The sequence below is a fragment of the Artemia franciscana genome, chromosome 11, assembly GCF_032884065.1.
Source record: "Artemia franciscana chromosome 11, ASM3288406v1, whole genome shotgun sequence".
Lineage (NCBI taxonomy): Eukaryota > Metazoa > Arthropoda > Branchiopoda > Anostraca > Artemiidae > Artemia > Artemia franciscana.
In genome coordinates, this window is record NC_088873.1 from 37,563,962 (window position 1) to 37,585,589 (window position 21,628).

The following is a 21,628-nucleotide window of genomic DNA, read 5'->3' on the forward strand; positions in this document are numbered from 1 at the left end:
ACGCATTACGTCTCTGTCCTGCGTGTTATCCATGTGGCACCCATCATCACTTCTAGGACATTTTAACCTTTTCCCACAAAAATAAGCTCATAAATCTAAAACTGAATATTTTTTATTCAGTTTTTATGAATATTTTTTATTCAGTTTTATTTTTTATTCAGTTCTATTTAGTTTTATTCATGTTTTTATTTGAACGACGGGGAGACTTATCCTTTCAATATCAGAATATGATAGTCCAAGGCAATTCACACCGCTTAGAATGAAAAACATTTCTTGAACGAGCCTTCTCCTTATTTCCAATGGTTTTGTAAAAATTGGTTGCATGGTTACATCCTGCGGCGACCATTATTTAAGCTTTTTCTGACGATTGAATATCTCAATAGATATATTTTTTTTGCTGCTAGTATTTTCTCACGATTCCCAACCTTTGTCAAACTATGACTGCCCACTGACACCCCCTCATCATTCCTAAGACATTTTCCAGATATTTTCATGGATGAAATCCATTTTGTTCATGTTTTTGCAAGCCACCCTCAACGTGATACACCTTGTCGATTCACGCCAATGTGCCACACTATGACCCTCTGGCACATATTATAATGCCTAAGGGTTTTTCAACTGTTTTCTTACAAAAACAACTTCATAAACTAAAATTTGTTTTTTTACCAATGTTTTTATTTTAATAGCGGAAACTTCACATTTCATTGTTAGAATGCAATACTCCATGGCACTTCCCAGCCTTTTGCACATAGTAGCTAGCATATGGCACCCTCTGGCGTGCATTATCACACCTAAAGCATTTTCAGACAATTACCTACAAAAATAACCGTTTACACTAAAAACGGTCATTTAAACTTTTAGTTCTTCATGAAACATGTTGCATGTTGGTTTTTAAAAAAAAATTGAATGCAATTAGTTTCACGAACAAAATTTGTTCGTGAAACTTGTTGCATACCGAATTTTTGGCTTGTGCAAGAAAATATATATCAATTTTTTTCTTTGTGAAACTTATTGTACGTTCACTTTTCTTTTTGAAACTAATCGTATGTTGATTTTTCTTTGTGAAACTTGTTGTATCTTTATTTTTTCTGCATGAAAATTGTTTTGTGTTGATTTTTTCTTCGCCAACTTGTTGCATGTTAATTTTTTTCACTTCGTGATACTAGTTACAAGTTGATTTTTTTTCATGAAACATGTTGTATGTTGATTTCTTTTCGTGAAGCCTGTTGCATGTTAATTTTTCATCATGAAAATCGTTGCACTTTTAGTTTTTCTTTATGAAGCTTATTTTACGATATTTTTTTTTCGTTAAACTTAATTTTTCTTGATATTTTTCTTCATGAAACATTTTGCATTTATGTTTCTGGGTCGTAAAACTTGTTGCATGTTCATATATTGTTCGTGAAACATAATCTATGTTGATTTTTTTTTCTTTGTGAAATCTGTTGCATGATAATTATGTTATTCGAAAAACCTGTTGAATTTTTTAGTTTTCCTTCATGGAACTTGTTGTGTATTGATTTTTTCTTCATGAAACTTGTTGCATGCTGGTTCTTTGACATTGAAACTAGTTGTATGTTGATTTTGTTTTCTTCTTGAAACTTCTTGTATGTTGATTTTTTTTTGTTCGTTAAACTTAAAGTATCTTTATTTTTGTGACGTGAAATATGTTGCATGTTTTTTTTTGCTCGTGAAACTTTTTGCATGCTGAGTTATTGCCCGTAAAGTATAATGCATTCTGATTTTTGCTTGAAAGGTAATGCATGTTGATTTTTTCTTCATGACACTTGGCGTATATTTATTTTTCTTCGAGAAACATGTTAAATGTTGAATTTTTGGCTCGCAAAACTTGTTGCACGTGAATTATTTCTTCAAGAAACTTTTTATATCTTAATTTTTGTTTTTGAGAAACTTGTTATGTTTTCATTTTATCTTCATGATGCTTATTGCACGTTGATTTTTCACTTCGTGAAACTTGAGCGTCAATTTTTCTCTACGCGTTAATTTTTTGTGCGTCAAAAATTGGTCTATTTTCATTTTTCTTCATGAAACTTTTTGCATCCCCCCTGCCTGCCTTATCTTTTTATTATCCATTTATCTTATCTATTGTATTATCTTATTTATTTTTCTACGTTAAAGTGGATGTTTGTTGATTTTCTCTTTCGTGAAACTTAAGTTATCTTGATATTTTTCTTCGTAAAAGTTGTTGCATGTTGGTTTTTTCTTCGTGAGACAAGATGTACGCTGATCTTTTGTTCGTGAAACTTGTGGCATGTGGGTTATATCTTCCAGAAACTTAATGTATCTTGATTTATGTCTTCAAGAAGCTTGTCATATTTTTTCTTCGTAATTCTTGTGCGACTTTTTCTTAAATGTTAGTAGGCTGGGCAAACGTAACCTAGCATGATGTAACAAAAAGGGATACAAGATTCACGAAGAGAAAGATAAACATGCAACATGTTTCATGAACAAGAAATAAAAATATAACAAGTTTATCGAAGACATAAATCAAGATATATTAAATTACTTGAAGAATACAATAAGTTACTTGAAGAGCCGTCCTGGCTAAGTGGTTGGCGCGTTGTTTTGAGAATTATCTGTCCATGAGGCAAGGGTTCGATGCCAGGCGTAGCTGATTATTTGGTTCGGGACCGGGGTCGGTGGGGTCGGGGTCGGGACCGGGGTCGGAGTCGACCGAGCTCTAAATAGGTACCTTGAGAAATCTGGGAAAGGTAAGCAGGACTGGTGTGTGAAACCACAGGATAGTTGACCCCAATCACCATTGCACTTCTTGGCTGAAGGGCTATGTTTAGTTTTTTCTGTTTTTCTTTTTAGTTTTTTTCTCGTTTTTCTTTTTAGTTTTTTTGGTTAGAGTACAGACGGACAGACACTACATTTATATTTTTTTTCCTTTTTTTACAGAAGATAGTGTAACAGACGGACAGACGGACAATACATTTGTATTTATTTAGATTCATGAGACTCATTACATGGTTATTTTTATACATGAAAGATGTTGCATGTTGGTTTTTACTTCGTGAAACAAGACTTTTTGTTCATGAAACTTGTTGCATTTGGTTTATTTCTTTTAAGTAAAAAGTAAAGCAAGTAAGTAAGACGGGCACTAGACCCTTATGGTCCGAACCGGGGATGCTATTGCTAAATTATGGGGGTATATACTGTTTAATATCGAATGATTTGATGCATAAAGACATCTACAATAGGGTTCCTGCATTGATGTATACGGTCATCCCCCATGATGGCACCTGTTAATGACACCTAATAAAATCAATTATTATTATTGTAGGTTAACCAAGCTGAATCGTCACTGCCCACTCAGAGGACGCACAATCTCTTTAATGGTATGGAACTACCTTTATTGTCACCACCAATATAATTTAAAAACATTTACATAATTGACTTGCCCGCAACAATAACAATAAACAAGAATGGTAAAACAAACCATTGAAAGATTGTTTTGGAGAGGTGAGTGATGATAATTCATTTTATGAAAATCACCTTATCGACTCACCCTGTGATAATAAAGATGATCCATAGTAGATTGATAAATTTTTGCATGAATGCTTTGGAGAAGTGAATGTGATGAGGAGAAGTTTCTGGATGGCTCTTTGCATTAAGACCCCCTAGGGGTGACGTAGGTATGAGTAGATATGAATGTGATTGCATGTGTCATCATGGGGGATGACCGTATACATCAATGCAGGAACCCTATTGTATATGTCTTTATGCACCAAATCATTCGATACCAAACAGTTTATACCCCCGTAACTTACCAATATTGACTGTTAATATTTGGTGAACTTTACATTTCTGGTAAAGCAATTTACTTTAAATGGAATGTAAATTTTATGGTTGTATCTATAAGCAAAGAAGCAAAGAAGCTAAAGAAGCTAAGAGCAAAGAAGGAGCACGATCAATCGTCTTATCAATGTTTTTAACGTTAGAAATTCAAGGCTATTTTGACTGAAAACTTTAAAGAAAACCATAATCATTTATTAATAACAGACGAATTAAATGAATGAAAACGAAGAATTTTCAACTATGGACAGCATATTGATGAGAATTCAAACAAAATTATTTCTTGTGCTTCCAATTGTGTGGGACTAGCCTCCTCTAATTCCTCATCTAACGCATAATATAGATTCATTATAAGAGTATTCATTGATATATCCGTTGTTTTACATCTCTTTGCCGGTGAGGTTGATGGTATTTTTTCTCTACCAGAGGTCTCCTAGAATGGATATGATAAAATTAAGGTAAATGAGTAAAAAAAATAGTTATGTCATTTCTTTCGATCTAAGCGTACAATATAGTCGATGACTTGCTACGTTTTCCCCTATATACCCTGTCCCTTAGAAAGTAGGGGGCATTTGGATTGCATTAATTGCAATCCATTTGGATTGGATTGCATCCAATCATCAATACATATATATATATATATATATATATATATATATATATATATATATATATATATATATATATATATATATATATATATATATATATATATATATATATATATACTATAGAACATATTTCCTATATATATTGAACCAGATGTATCTTGAACTACCCTTTAAAAATAAGGTTTTTCTTACTTCAGAATTATCTACAAAACCTATTAATAGCAATCTGATGTCAAGCATAAGATTAAGTCAGCTTGACTTTCCCTCTCAGATAACATATACATGCATGCTAAGGTATGCACAGATCACCAAATTAGATAAAAAAGTTCAAATTATAAGCTGGATTAGTATCTAACCATCTTCAGTTTGATGCAGGCATTTGGTGGAAACACGTGGATTATCATATGTTTCTGATGTAAATTTCGATCCACGAAAAATTTGGATTTTTATATTACTTAAAAGATAAACTAATAGGTGAACCATATATAATTCTAAATTACTTACATTATTATCTGACAATCGTCTGCTCATTTTTGAATTACATTTCAAAACTGATAGTAAACGGTATTATCAAACTGTTTACATACAAAGCAAAGTATGTCATTGAACCATTTTTAAGACTTCATTGCACTCGCCCATTCAATAGTGTGACATGAATTCAAATAAAAAAATGTTTTTCCATCTGACAATTAACCTCGACAATCCTCATGCGTAGAGTCTGTAGTATAGGCAATCTTTAGCAGCCAAATAAGGGTGTATCCTCTGGATGTATTATTGTCATACTACTCAATAGCGTAAAAAATCCATTCCCCGTTCCCTGGTATACACCCCGGCATACGGTATACGAATTGAAGAGCGCCAATTAGGAGGCAAGGATAGGGGGGATAATTGCTGCACTTGAAATTGAAAATATGTTTTTCAATATTTTAAACGAGAGAGAAAAAATTACCCCATCCCTATGTTTTGAAAAAAATTCTATCTTTTATATAAAAAAAAGTTAAATAGATCCTTACTACATTTTTGTGAGTTGTTCTCCCTACTTGAAAGTCGATTTTATTTGCTCCATAAAGTCATCCAATGTCCCACCAAGACACGCCACAACACCAGGGTTGCCGCCCAGTGAAAGAAAATCACTATATTTTAGTCATTTTTCAGTAATTTTCTTCAATAGTCTAGTGATTTTTGTGCCGATTTAGTAATTTTTCGTTCAGGCAGAATACAAAATCACAAGAAAAAGTGATAAAGCACTGGAGGCGGCAACCTTACACAACACGCGCTGGGACTTTCAAGCGCCGCTAAGCTCATTACAAAAAAAAATCAGATCAGATGAGACTCATGTTGTGGGGTTGCATTTATGTTTGCAACTCGAGCACTTGATATGTCTACGATCGTTAACTACTTTCTAATAATTATGGAATGCAGACATTAGGTCATTGGTGAACCTGTCAATTTCCATGACAAACAAATCACTCGTGACGTCATTCAAAGTTATTACCCTATGATTGAATTTCTATGTTTCGAAATGGAACCGTTCACCTTATAGCCTCTAAGTTACAGAATTTTATTTGAAAAATGTCAAAAAGGTGTAGAAGAACAAATAAACGTTCAAATGGGGATAAGTCCAATTATTAGATAGTGGAAACAGATACATAAGTCTGGATATTTCGACTACAGATACAGCGGTCATCAGCAGAAATACTAGCGACGGTCGATGTATGAGGCGTGTTTTTTAATTAAGGTCCGTTTTATCATAAGTACACAACGAATGATTATTTTAAAAAAGTGAATTTATTTTTAAAAGTAAACACTTTACACAATTAAACAGCATAGTTGCCAAGTTTGTCGTAACTCTTATCATACCTCTTAACTAATTTTGAAGTAACCTCAACATAAAAACTTGCTGCCTGTTATGCTATCCAGGAATTCACTTCGGTTTTTACGTCGCCATCACCATTGTAACGTTAGTCACTGAGGTATTGCTTGAGGTGGAGAAATGGATGGCAATCACTCGGCTCAAGATCAGGAATGTATTGTGGGTGATCTAAAACTCTCCAGCCAAAACTTTCCTACAAATTACGTGTCTGACCAGCAGTGTAAGGTCTAGTATTGCCGAGAAGAAGGGCTATTCCTTTTTCAGCATGTTATTTTATTTTATTTTTATTGTTGTTGCTCTGTAGAACTTTCTGAGGGTTAGGCAGTATGCTTCTGAATTGATAGTGGTTCCTACGTTGCATGAAGTCGACCAAAAAAAGCACCATACCTATTCCCAAACACCGACGCAATGATTTTGCGGTGGGAGAGAGGATATTCGACTTTCAAATTTTCAGGGGAGTGTGTTCCATTCCATGTTCTATTGGCTAGATTTAGGCGTGATATGCGAAATATATGCTTATTCTCCATTAACCGGTTGCCACCTGAGTGGCAACCGTTAAAAAGATGACGATGACGTAATAACAGCAGTCAACTCTTGGTTACTGGAGCCAGTGTTAAGTTCTTATAAAGACTTTACTTTAAAATTGGTTAAGATGTATGATAAGTGTTAAAAAATTGGTAACTATGTCGAAAAATTGAGAAACAGTGTTCCGGGAAATGAGATACGGGAATTCGAGATAACACCTCTTATAGAACTAAACAAAATTAATGAAGGCCTCGTCGACTGAAAACTAGAGGACTTATCTCATATTTCTTTAGTTATATTGGATGATTATAATATTTTTTAGGCTCTGCATTGAAACTACTTTTGTTTTTGTTTCAAAAAAAGTGCAAAAATCCTATTCCGAACTTGAATTATGATCTAGACACACCGAAGCTTTTTTTTCAGTCATGGCTAATAGACAGAGACACTTAAAACATAACATAATTACCTCTCTGAATAAGTCTCAAGTACGCCCTTTTGCTTTGAACATGACTTAATTTGGAAAAGAAAGAGGGGAAAACCAAAATCTAACCCAAGGACCAGCAAAAGAACTCAAAACTCAAAAATGAAAATAATAAAATAAAAAAATAACTAAAAAACTCAAATAAACAAAAAAAAATCAAAATAATAAACTTAAAAATTAAGACTTGAAACCATAGAAGCCAAAAGCTAAAAACATCAGAAAAGCGTTCCCTTTTCCTACTGGCGCACAGAATGATTAGGGAGCGTCCCCCTCAAAGTTGGTCTTAAGAAATTTAAAGAAAATATTAGACATAGCCTAATATCGTATTTCCGGGGAGTTTCAGATCCACCCTAGACATACATGCACAAATATTATGTGTTTCATACTTAAATACAAACTGGGGAGGGGCTCAGGCACGTACACTGTTTTTGTTTTTGTTTGATAAGGGATATATATATATATATAATATATATATATATATATATATATATATATATATATATATATATATATATATATATATATATATATATATACATATATATATATATATATATATATATATATATATATATATATATATATATATATATATATATATATATATATATATATATATATATATATATATATATATATATATATATATATATATATATATATATATATATATATATATATATATATATATATATATATATATATATATATGTTAATCTGAATAAGGAATTCCAAGAAATTCGGGAAAATTTGGGACTCAGAAAAAATAATTTAGGATGCCTGGGAGGATTCTAATCAAGATTGGTCTGAAGTACCCTTGTCATTTATTTCATTTGATACCTCCAGTTAAATAAGTCTCTGCTACCAATCCCTTTCCACCAAAGACGCGAGCTTTTGTCCACCAAGACCCATTGAAAAAAAACGCTGACCTCTTTTCCCCCACCCTAAACCCTGCACATCCATTTTCAACTCGTAGAAGTTTTTATTACCAAGCCAGATACTTAAATTACCCCCTCCCTCCGGAAACCCCCTCTGAAACCTTATTACGTTTTTTGATTATTCTTAATAACTTTTGTTGAAGTGCAAGTTTGTTTACAGCATTTGAGTGCACCCCTCTCCCAAAAATGTTTTTTTTTTTCAATGCACCAGTATCAAACAGTTCGTGGTAACGAACTGTAGTAAGGAGCGATCCGGCTCAATAGTAACCAAAACTCTAAAAAATTGAATTTTGATATCAATAGCTACATCAAAAGAATCGCATTTTAATACTGATTTTAAATATAGAGGTTTCTTCAAGTTTAGTTTTACCCATCAAAACTTACGAGCCTGAGAAAATTTGCCTTATTTAGGAAAATAGGGAGAAACACCCCCTAAAAGTCTTTGGATCTTAAAGAAAATGACACCATTAGATTCAGCGTATCAGAGAACCCTACTGTAGAAGTTTCAAGCTCCTATCTACAAAAATGTGGAATTTTGTATTTTTTGCCAGAAGACAAATCACGGGTGCGTGTTTATTTGTTTGTTTGTTTGTTTTTTTTTCTTTTCCCCAGGGGTCATCGTATCGACCATGTGGTCCTAGAATGTCGCAAGAGGGCTCATTCTAACGGAAATGAAAAGTTCTAGTGCCCTTTTAAGTGACATAAAAAATTGGAGGGCATCTAGGCCCCCTCCCACGCTCATTTTTTCCCAAAGTCGACGGATCAAAATTTTGAGATAGCCATTTTGTTCAGCATAGTCGAAAACCACAATAACTATGTCTTTGGGGATGCCTTACTCCCCCACAGTCCCTGGGGGAGGGGCTGCAAGTTACAAACTTCGACCAGTGTTCACATATAATAATGGTTATTGGGAAGTGTACAGACGTTTTCAGGGGGATTTTTTTGGTTTTGGGGGTAGGGTTGAGGGGAGGGGGCTATGTGGGAGGATCTTTCCTTGGAGAAATATGTCATGGGGGAAGAAAAATTCAATGAAAAGGGCGCAGGGCGCAGGACGAATCTGGTCACGTTAGAAAAAACGTCAAATTCAGAGCTTAATATACAATGCTGGGTGTTTGGAGCCTCTCTATTATGGAGTATAATTTGAAAATAACACAACTATACGAGCGATAAAACATATATACCACAACCATAACTCAACTAACGAAAGAACTGCTAAGAGATAACACAACTATAAAGCGAAAACATGTGAAAACTAACGGGAAAATAAACGAACTAAGAGGTGGAAGGGGCCCAGAGAAAAAATATAATCCTTTTCCAATTTTGAGCCTAACTACCGCAAAGGAGTAATAATGTCAGAAGCCCCGAAATACCGAATTATTTTCTTTTTCCTATAAGACCGGGGTAAATGAAACAGAACCTTACAATAGCGGAAATATAATATAATATAGCCAGATCTTGTCTTTTTTTTCAGGATAGGTGAAATACCAGATAGGAAAAGTATTGAATGGTCGCAAAAACTAGTGTATAGCAATGCAAGTGCTTTTCGATAATAATGACCACGATTAGCTACTATTTTACCATAACCCGCTTTAAGTTTTCTTTAATATGCCGTACAATATTGATCCTAAAAGCTAGTAGATTCCAATAAATATGAATGCTTGACCGCCGCAAATCAGAGACACAATGGATGGAGAAGTTAGAACGCGGATTTCAAATGGGCATTAACTTTGCATTAAGGTGGATCTCCGAGGTTTGAAGCCAATGCTATTTTCCTATAGCAGTGAAATGCGTATTAACAGCAGACACGAGCAGATTCTTTGATGAAAAAATTATTGTGGCTTCATTGAAAGCTTTAACATGAATAGGCCGAACAAATTCGCATTTTTTTTCTTTAGAGCTTCATAAGAAATTAATTAGTGGGGACACCTCTAATTTTTAAAAGTAGTAATAAAATTACTTTTAGAAGATGTAGAGAATTGTAAAGTAGCCTCTCGATTTGCCACAAGATTTCAAAATTTTTGGCCGGGAATTTTTTTTTTTATTATCATCAGTTTCCTTTAAAATTTGCTATTTAAGATATCCTTCCTTTACTATTTAAAAGAGTTGTACTAATTATACAGCCTTGATTTTTGTGTCATTTTGTAGATCTTATACTGATTAATAATCCCAAAGATTCTTAAGTTTGTAGTTATAAGAGATGATTTTTAGCAATAATTCTTAGTATTCAAGATTTTCTCCTTTCTCATTGGCTTAAGCACTCCTTAAGGGGTTTGCCAGAATATCATTAAGAATGTTGACATCTCATTATTATTACGACCAGATTTAAAAGGAAGTTGAAAACATGTATAATTGGAAACAACACCTTGAGGCAATATCATTTTTAACACCTCATACGAATGGGAATTTGTTAGGTTACACAGCTGTTACAAAGCAGATAAAATTATTGGCCTTTAAAAGTAAAGAAACACCGATTGTAGGCCTATAAAATGTATGAACATTATTTTTAAAAAGAATATCATTCTTAAAAACATATCATTTTAAACATTATTGGCCTTTAAAAGTAAAGAAACACCGATTGTAGACCTATAAAATGTATGAACATTATTTTTAAAAAGAACATTATTCTTAAAAACAAATCATTTTAAACATTATTGGCCTTTAAAAGTAAAGAAACACCGATTGTAGACCTATAAAATGTATGAACGTTATTTTTAAAAAGAACTTTATTCTTAAAAAGAACATTATTCTTAAAAACACATCATTTTAAACATTATTGGCCTTGAAAAGTAAAGAAACACCGATTGTACGCCTATAAAGTGTATGTACTTTATTTTTAAAAAGAACAATATTCTTAAAGACACATTATTTTAAACATTATTGGCCTTTAAAAGTAAAGAAACACTGATTGTAGGCCTTTAAAATGCATGAACATTATTTTTAAAAAGAAAGTTATTCTTAAAAAGAACATTATTCTTAAAAACACATTATTTTAAACATTATCGGCCTTTAAAGGTAAAGAAATAGCGATTTTAGGCCTATAAAATGTATGAATATTATTTTAAAAAAAGAACGTTATTCTTTAAAACACATTATTTTAAACATTATTGGCTCTTAAAAGTAAAGAAACGCCTATAAAATATACGAACATTATTTTTTTTTATCTAAAGTTGTAGGATATTCGTCCATTTTAGTTCCACGGGATCTCATTTTATTCCCAATAGTGCCGTATCTTAGAATATTTTGGTTTTTCCCCAACATCTCATATAGTTGACGATTTATAGGCTCGTTCATAAATGACTGATTACCCCGGTTTGGAACCGCGGTAATCATATACTTTGCTTTACGGAGTTAAAGTCATATGTTCCTGAAGGTACATAATAAACATTGGGCAATCTTGCCCTGGGGTCATAAATACAGGTAAGGGAGGAAGGAAACCTCTTAGGGGTATTTAATAAATTTTTGAATCTACTTATATTTATATACTATTCGTCAAAAACAAGAGCTAAGAGCTCATATGGCACTTGTGACGAGCTCAAGAGGAGCCAAGAGCCAAGAGCTCATGTGATATGAGCTCTAGTAAAATTCTAAGAATCAATAGCTTGCTTTAAGAGAAAAATCAAAGGCTTAATGCCGGTCGGGATTTAAAACAAGAGCTCTGAGACACGAGGTCCTTCTAAATATCAAAATTCATTAAGATCCGATCGCCCATTTGTAAGTTAAAAATACCTCAATTTTTCTAATTTTTCCTCTCCCTTCAGCCCCCAAGATGGTCAAATCGGGGAAAACAACTGTAAAGAGTCAATTAGTGCAGCTCCCTGACATGCCTACCAATTTTCATCGTCCTAGCACGTCCGGAAGCGCCAAAATCACCAAAGCACTGAACCACACCACCTAAGTCCCCCAAGGAAAGCGGATCCAGTCCGGTTACGTCAATTACGTATCTACGGCGTTTATAAGCGTTTTCCAAGTTTTCTGGTTTCCCCCTCTAACTCCCCCCCCCAATGTCAATAGATCCTGTCGGTATTTAAAAGAAGAGCTTTGAGACATGAGTTTTTTTTAATTATCAGATTTTATTAAGATCCGGTCACCCATTCTTAAGTTAAAAACACTTCAATTTTTCTAATTTTTCCAAATTAACAACTTCCAGCTCCCCCAAAGAGAACGGATCCATACCAATAATGTCAATCTCGTATCTAAAGCTTGTGCTTATTCCTCCCATCAAGTTTCATTCCGATCTCTCCACTCTAAGCGTTTTCCAAGATTTCCGGTTTCCAAGGTTTCTGTTTTTCCCTCCAACCCTCTATATCCTTGGATCCAATTCGAATTGAAAATGGATTATCTGAGACATAAGATTCTTCTATATATTAGGTTTCATTAAGATCCTATCACCCATTTGTAAGATACCTCGATTTTCACGTTTTCCAAGAATTCCGGTTTCCCCCTCCAGCTCCCTTCAATGTCATCGGATCTGGTCGGGATTTAAAATGAGAGTTTTAAAGCACAAGATCCTTCTAGATATCAAATTTCATTAAGATCTGAACACCCGTTCGGAAGTTACAAATACCTCATTTTAATAATTTTACCGAATTACTCCCCCCCCCCCCACTCCACCAAAGAGAGCAGATCCGAGCCGGTTATGTCAGTCACCTATCTTGGACGTGTGCTTATTCGTTCCCCCAAGTTTCATCCTGATCTCTCCACTTTAAGCGTTTTCCAATATTTCTCCCCCCCCCCCCTAATGACACTGGATCTGGTAGGGATTTAAAATGGGAGATCTGGGTTTCGAGGTCCTTCTAAATATGAAATTTCATTAAGGTACGATCGCTCTTTCATAAGTTAAAACACCTAATTTTGTGTATTTTTTTTAGAATTAACCCTCCCCCTCCCCCCAACTCCCCTAAAGAGAGCAGATCCGTTCCGGCTATGTCAATCCCGTTTCTAGGACTTGTGCTTATTTTTACCATCAAGTTTCATCACGACCCCTATACTCTAAGCGTTTTCTGAGACATGCTATCCTTGGAAATATCAAATTTCAATAAGGTCCAATCTCTCCTTCGTAAGTTGAAAATACCTTATTTTTTTTATTTTTCAGAATTAACCCTCCTCCTCCCAACTCTCCCGAAGAGAGCAGATCCGTTCCAGTTGCGTCAATCTCATATCTAGGACTTACGATGGTTTTTACCACCAAGTTTCATTCCGATCCCCCCACTCTATGCGTTTCCCATAATTTTTGGTTCCCCCTTCCAGTTTCCCCCCAATATCACCGGATCCGTTCGGAATTTAAAATAAGAGCTATGAGACACGATATCCTTCCAAACATCAAATTTCATTGATATCTGATGACTCTTTCCTAAGTTAAAAATACCTCATTTTTTCTAATTTGTCGGAATTAACCCTTCCCCCCCCAACTCCCCCAAAGAGAGTGGATCCGTCCAGTTACGTCAATCACGTATCTACGATATTTGCTTATTCTACCCACCAAGTTTTATCCCGATATCTTCACTCTAATCATTTTCCAAGATTTTTGGTTTCCCCCTCCGCCTCTGGCCACTGTCACCAGATCTTGTCAGGGTTTGTAACAAGAGTGCTGAAGCACAAGATCCTTCTAAATATAAAGTTTCATTAAGATCTTATCACCCGTCCATAAATTACAAATACCTCATTTTTCTAATTTTTCCAAGTTACCCTCCCCCCAACTCTCCCAAAGAGTGCGGATCTGGTCCAGTTACGGCGGTTACGTATCTTGGATGTGTGCTTATTCTTCCCACCAAATTTCATCCTGACCTCTTCACTCTGAGCGTTTTCCAAGATTTCTGGTCCCGCCCCCACAACTCCCCCCAATGAAACTGGATTCAGTCAGATCTAAAATAAAAGATCTGAGTTGCAAGATCCTTCTAAATATGAGATTTCATTAAGATTCGATCACTCCTTCGTAACTTAAAAATACCTCATTTTTTCGAATTAACCGTCCCTCCACTCCCCCCTACAGACGGTCGAGTCGGATAAATGATTATTTCTAATTTAATCTTGTCAGGTACAGATTTTTCTCATTTTTCACAATTAACCCCCCTCCCTACTTCTCCAAAGAGAGCGGACCCATTCCGAATATGTCAATCACGTATCTAGGATTTGTTCTCATTTTTTCCACCAAGTTTCAAACCGGTCTTTTTTTCTGAATTAACCGTCTCCCCACTCCCCACAGATGATCGAATTGGGAAAACGACTATTTCTAATTTAATCTAGTCAGGTTCCTGATACGCCTGCCAAATTTCATCGTCCTAGCTTATCTGGAAGTGACTAAACTAGCAAAACAGGGAAAGACAGACAGACGGACTGACAGAATTTACGATCACTATATGTCACTTTGTAAATACAAAGTGCCACAAAAACTTACTAATACCACAGAAATTTACGAAACTTTTTCTAAGACCTTTTAAGCCCTGGAAGCAAGAGATAAATTAGGGTCTAACTCGGTGTCTTCAAGTATCGCCCTGATTTACGAACAATTAGCTACAACTGAAGCCCAGCTGGAGAAAATAAGAAGTCATCTGCTGGAAAATATAACCAATCAAACAGTTCGTGGTAACGAACTGTAGTAAGGAGCGACCCGGCTCAATAGTAACCGAAACTCTAAAAAATGGAATTTCGATACCAATAGTTACATCAAAAGAATCGCATTTTAATGTTGATTTTAAATATATAAGTTTCATCAAGACCAGTTATACCCATCGAAAGTTACGAGCCTGAGAAAATTTGCCTCATTTTAGAAAATAGGGGGAAACACCCCCTAAAAGTCATACAATCTTAACACCATCAGATTCAGCGTATCAAAGAACCATAGAGTAGAAGTTTCAAGCTCCTATCTACAAAAATGTGAAATTTCGCATTTTTTTTTGCCAGAAGACAGATCACGGATGCGTGTTTATTTGTTTTTTGTTTTTTTTTTTGTTTGTTTTTCCTTTTTTTTTCCAGGGGTGATCTTATCGACTGAGTGGTCCTAGAATGTCGCAAGAAGGCTAATTCTTATGGATATTAAAAGTTCTAGTGCCCTTTTTAAGTGACCAAAAAAATTGGAGGGCACTTACTCCCCCTCCCACACTCATTTTTTCCAAAAAGTCACCGGATCAAAATTCTGCGATAGCCATTCTATTCACCATCGTCAAAAAACCTAATAACTATGTATTTAGGGACGTCTCACTCCCCCGCAGTCCCCGTGGGAGGGGCTGCAAGTCACAAACTTTGACCTGTGTTTACATATAGCAATGGTTACTGGGAAGTGTACAGACGTTTTCAGGGGGGATTTTTTTTGGTTTAGGGGGGATTTGAGGGGGGAGGGTTACATGGGAGAATATTTCCATGGAGAAACCTCTCATGGGGGAAGTGAATTTCAATTAAGGTGGCGCAGGATTTTCGAGCATTATTTGAAAAAACAATGAAAAAATAAATATGAAAAGTTTGTTTCTACTCAAAGTAAGGAGCAACATTAAAACTTAAAACGAACAAAAATTATTATGCATATCAGGGGTTTACCTTCTCGTTATACCTCACTCTTTACGCTAAAGTATTTTTAGTAATTTCAACTATTTATTCTACGGTCTTTGTGATTCAGAGGTCATTCTTAAGGAATTGGGAAAAAATCTAAGCTTTAATGTAAAGAGCGAGGTATCGACCAGGGTTGAACCCCCTCATATACGCAATAAAAACATACGGATATAGAAGTTCGTTACGTAAGTTCATTCGTAAGTACGTATATTTTTTGCCAATGAAAACGTTTGTAAAAAATTAAAAGTTCTAGTTGCTTTTTTAAGTGATCAAAAACTTGGAGTGCAACTAGGCCTCCTCCCTCGCTCCTTTTTCTCAAAATATTCCGATTAATTGCAATTAATTCATATGCAAATTTCGCTTTAATTATTATGTGCGGAGAGCCAAGATCAAAACATGCATTAATTCAAAAACGTCCAGAAATTAAATAAAAAAAACAAGCTTTTTTAAATGAAAGTAAGGAGCAACATTAAAGCTTAAAACGAACAGAAATTACTCCGCATATGAAAGGGGCTTTTCCTCCTCAACGCCCCACTCTTTACGCTAAAGTTTCTTACTGTTTTAAAAATAAAGTTAATAGAAAGAGTCAAACTTTAGCGTAAAGAGCGGGGCGTTAGGAGGAAAAGCCCCTATCATATACGGAGTAATTTCTGTTCGTTTTAAGTTTTAATGTTGCTCCTTACTTTCATTTACTTTCAGTTACTGAAAAGTTCAATGATCCAAATTCACTGAAAAAAGAAGGTACTGAACTGATAATCAGCCAGGTTTATGATTCAACCACGCTCGAGTTTAATCCATAGTTTGCAAAAATTGAGCAGGCTCTACTAGGTAGTCTGAGATTTCAAACTGAAAATTTGTAGGAGAGAATTGGTCGAATAGAAAAAAAGCTTGATAATTATGATCAAGAGTCCATGCTTGATAGCCTTGTATTTCATGGGTTAAAGTAGTTACCTGGTGTAGAAACTCATACGACGATATCTAATATTATAAATAGCAAAATGTCTGTGCTGGGCCCTTTACTTTATTTAGTTTACGTGAACATGATGCACGTTTATCTAAAGGATACATATATTACTAACATTATTTCTAACAAAATTTGCAAAATCTGCAGATAATTTAATAGCTAAAGCTCATATTACTCTCAAAAGATTAGAGATGTTTACAAGTTTAAGTTTGCTGTGTGTGAATGTAAAGAAAAATTTTTACTGACATTCTGTGGAGTGGGTGATTCTGTTGATGTATTCAGTAAAGTTCTATTTGGTGAAAAACCTATTTTACAAGCTATATCACTGCGGTACCTCGGCTTCCATATTGATTCTAATCTATCGTAGAAGCATCATAGCGACATTATCTCCACCAAAGTTGCACTTGGAGTTGGCATCCTCAAAAGATTGAAGCATATTGTGCCGGAACATACTCTTCGCACGATATATTTTGCAATAATCTACCCATATATCATACGGATGTTTAGTCTGGAGAAGCAATTTTTATGTTAATTACAAGCTAAATGGTTTTCTCATAGTTTTGATCGGACGATTTCGCTAAAAAAAAAAGGGGATGGGAGAGGAGGCCTAGTTACCTCCCAGTTTTTGGTTACTTAAAAATACAACTAGATTTGTTTTATTTTTTTACAAACGTTTTTGTTAGTAATATACATTCGTACCTTACGAATTAGCTTATGCAACGAACTTATTTAATTGTATATTTTTATTGTGAGGGGGTTTGCCCCCTCGTCAATACCTCGTTCTTTACAATAAAGCTTGAATTTTGTCCCAAATCTTTCAGAATGACCCTTGAATAACAAAGGCCGTAGAATAACTAGTTAGAGTTATATAAAATACTTTAGCGTAAAGAGCAATGTATTGTGGAAGAGATGAACCCCCTTATATAAGTAATATTTTATGTTCGTTTTAAGTTTTAATGTTGATCATTACTTCCAGTTGAAAAAAAAATAATTTTCTCATTGTCTTTTTGTAAATGATGCTAGAAAATCCTACGACCCCTTCATGGAAATTCTCTTCCCTCATGAAAAATTCCGGCATGGAAAGATCCTCCCACTCAACTTGCCCCCCCAACCCACCCTAAACCCAACACAAAAAAAGTCCCCCCGAAACGTCTGTACACTTCATAATTAACAACTATTATGTGTTAACAATGGTCAAAGTTTACAAGTTGCCGCCCCTCCCCCGGGAACTGTGGTGGATTTAGTCATCCCTAAAGACATAGTTATTAGGTTTTTGACTAAGTTAAACACAATGGCTATCTCAAAATTTTGATCCGGTGACCTTGGAGAAAAATGTGTGTTGGAGGGGGTCTCGGTGCCCTCCGATTTTTTGGTCACTTAAAAAGGACACTATAACTTTTAATTTACGTTAGAATGAACCATCTTGCGACATTCTAGGACAACTAGGTCGATACGATCACCCCTGAGGAAAAAAACAAAAAAAAAAAACAAAAAAATACCCACCCGTTATCAAAAATACAAAATTCCACCATTTTTATGATAGGGGCTTGAAACTTCTACAGTAGGTTTCTCGGATATGCTGACTCTGATGGTGTGATTTTTTTAAGATTTTGTGACTTTTAGAGGGTATTTCCGCCTATTTTCTAAAATAAGGCACATTTTCTCAGGCTCGTAACTTTTGACCGGTAAGACTACACTTGATGAAACTTATATATTTAAAATTAGCATTAAAATGCAATTCTTTTGATGTAACTATTTGTATCAAAACTTTGTTTTTTAGAGTTTTGGTCACTATTGAGCCTAGTCGCTTCTTACTACAGTTTGTTACCACGAACTGTTTGAAATAGTAACTTGTAAATGAATAAAAGTAATACATTCTACTATAACGTTGAGATAGAACTTACTAATGTCTCAGGTTTTCCCGTCCCTTTTTTGTTTTTGTATTTTTTTTTCTGCCCATCGTGAAAATTCAAATGCTAAACTGTTATCTGACTTGTAATCAACCAAATTCAAATGGTCAGCTGTTACCAATTAGACATGTGAAAAATCTAAATTCCCTTTAAATCCGGTCTTAATGTTCAGGGAAAGTCAACAGTCTTTAGATATTCTGATACAACCCTCAAGGAGCAATTAAGCCAATGAGAAAGGAGGAAATCTCGTAACGTATTTCAATGTTATTGGAAATAGAATTTGCTTTCAACCTAGGAGATTGACCTTAAAGACTAGGTACTCACACTTATCAATATTCAATGACAGACCAACAGTTTTGAAATGTTTTGAAATAGATGATACGGAATTCGAGAGGCTAGATCTAGAAGTATATCATCCGCATATGCAATACAAGAGACATTTACCAAATTACAAAAAAGAAAGGGCATAATTTTGTATAACACACTGCGGATACAAATACTGAAAAGATACGGTGAAAGAACACCACCTTGGCGCACTTCCAAGCGGGTTGGAATATTCCCATAACAATTAGAGTGAAACTTAACCGAATATGGGAATCAAACAGTTCGTGGTAACCGAACTGTAGTAAGGAGCGACCCGGCTCGATAGTAAACGAAACTCTAAAAAACGGAATTTCGATGCTTTTTATGCTGATTTTAAATATATACGTTTCATCAAATTTAGTCTTTGTCATCAAAAGTTACGAGCCTGAGAAAATTTGCCTTATTTTGGAAAATAGGGGGTAACACACCCCCAAAAGTCATAGGATCTTAACGAAAATCGCACCATCGTATTCAGCGTATCAGAAAACCCTATTGAAAAAATTTCAAGGTCCAGTCTACAAAAATGTGGAATTTCGTATTTTTCGCCAGAAGACAAATCACGGGTGCGTGTTTATTTGTTTTTTTTTCCCAGGGGTCATCGTATCGACCAAGTGGTCCTAGAGTGTTGCAAGAGGGCTCATTCTAACGGAAATAAAAAGTTCTAGTGCCCTTTTTGAGTGACCAAAAAAATTGGAGGGCATCAAGGCCCCCTCCCACGCTCATTTTTTCCCCAAAGTCAACGGATCAAAATTTTGAGATAGCCATTTTGTTCCGCATAGTCGAAAAGCACAATAACTATGTCTTTAGGGATGACTTACCTCCCAGGGTCTCTGGGAGAGGGGCTGCAAGTTACAAACTTTGACCAATGTTTACATACAGTAATAGTTACTGGGAAGTGTACCGACGTTATCAAGGGGATTTTTTTGGTTTGGGTGTGGGTTTCAGGGGAGGGGGCTATAAGGGAGGATCTTTCCTTGGAGGAATATTTCATGGGGGAAGAGAAATTCAATGAAAAGGGCGCAGGACTGTCTAGCATTACTATAAAAAAACAATGAAAATATAAACATGAAAAAGTTTTTTCAATTGAAAGTAAGGAGAAGCATTAAAACGTAAAACAAACAGAGACTATTACGCATATAAGGGGTTCTAAAAATACTTTAGCATAAAGAGCGAGGTATTTAGGAGGAGATAAATACTTCGCTCTTTATGCTAAAATTTTTTAAAATAATTTCAACTATTTATTCTACGGCCTTTCTGATTCAGGGGTCATTCTTAAAGAATTGGGACAAAACAAGATTTAGTGTGAAGAGTAAGGTATTAACGAGGGGACCAACCCTCTCATATATATAATCAAAAATATAAGAATATAAAAGTTTGTTATGTAAGTTAATTCTTAAGTTACGTATTTTGTTTACTAATAAAAACGTTCGTTAAAAATTAAAAGATCTAGTTGCCTTTTTAAGTAACCGAAAAATTGGAGGGCAACTAGGCCTCCTTCCCCACCCCTTATTTCTCAAAATCGTCTGATCAAAACTAAGAGAAAGCCATTTAGCCAAAAAAAGAATTAATATGCAAATTTCATTTTAATAATTTATGTACGGAGAGCCAAAATCAGACATGCATTAATTCAAAAACTTTCAGAAATTAAATAAAAAAAACAAGTTTTTTGAAATGAAAGTAAGGAGCGACATTAAAACTTAAAACGAACAGAAATTACTCCGTATATGAAAGGGGCTTTTCCTCCTCGACACCCCGCTCCTTGCGCTAAAGTTTGATTCTTTCTCGCAACTCATTTTTTAAAACAATAAAAAACTTTAGCGTAAGGAGCGGGGTGTCGAGGAGGAAAAGCTCCTTTCATATACGGAGTAATTTCTGTTCGTTTTAAGTTTTAATGTCGCTCCTTACTTTCATTTCAATGAACTTGTTTTTTTTTTATTTAATATAGATAAGGATTTGTGCCTTGATTATGTTCTTTTTACTTTTTAAGATAACTTAAAAGCCTATTAAAAAATCAATAGAGGCTACACGACTGTAACATAAGCCTATGAGGTGCATTACGCAATGAGAAACGGGGCGGAGTCGCTTTAGAAGAGCGGCGCATGAATCTAAAACTTGTTGGTGTAGGTCAGTATTGGCTTTAACTTCGAGAAAAATAACGTTTTGTTGTCTGCAGGAAGAGAAAAATCTTTATTTAATGGTGGAATTCAGAATAAATTAGCAGGACTTGAACTGAAGAATTTTGTGTGCAAACTTCAGTGAAATTAACTAGGTAAGGGAGATTTTCGAAATCAAAATTTCTTAGACTGTACTTAATCTTGATAGGCCTAGTTAGCCTAGGCTTGCAGAATATTTAAGGTACTCTAGGGATTTTTCAGAAGTGGCGTAGCTAAAAAGCTAAGGGTGTCAGTACACACTTAGGCTTTTTGAGTTGAACCATTTTAAGAATATAATTCTTACTCCATAATAGGCTATATCCTAGAGAAGAAAACAGCACTCCACCTTACCTTAGCCCCTCCTCCTTCAATGTGCAAATAGGCTATATAATCCAAATTATATATTTCCAATGCATTTTTCCGTAGGTCACTCCTTTGGTTCAACCCAT

General features: G+C 34.9%; 1 protein-coding gene across 1 annotated transcript in view; it reads left to right on the plus strand.

Annotated features, from left to right (window-relative positions):
* The first annotated feature begins 21,149 nt into the window (after nucleotides 1-21,149).
* The window catches only part of LOC136033175 (tigger transposable element-derived protein 7-like), a 69,282-nt gene continuing 68,803 nt past the window's right edge, over nucleotides 21,150-21,628 (plus strand). The window contains exon 1 of the mRNA XM_065713869.1: nucleotides 21,150-21,295. The gene's annotated coding sequence lies outside the window, so the exon portion shown is untranslated. The remainder of the gene's footprint in view (nucleotides 21,296-21,628) is intronic.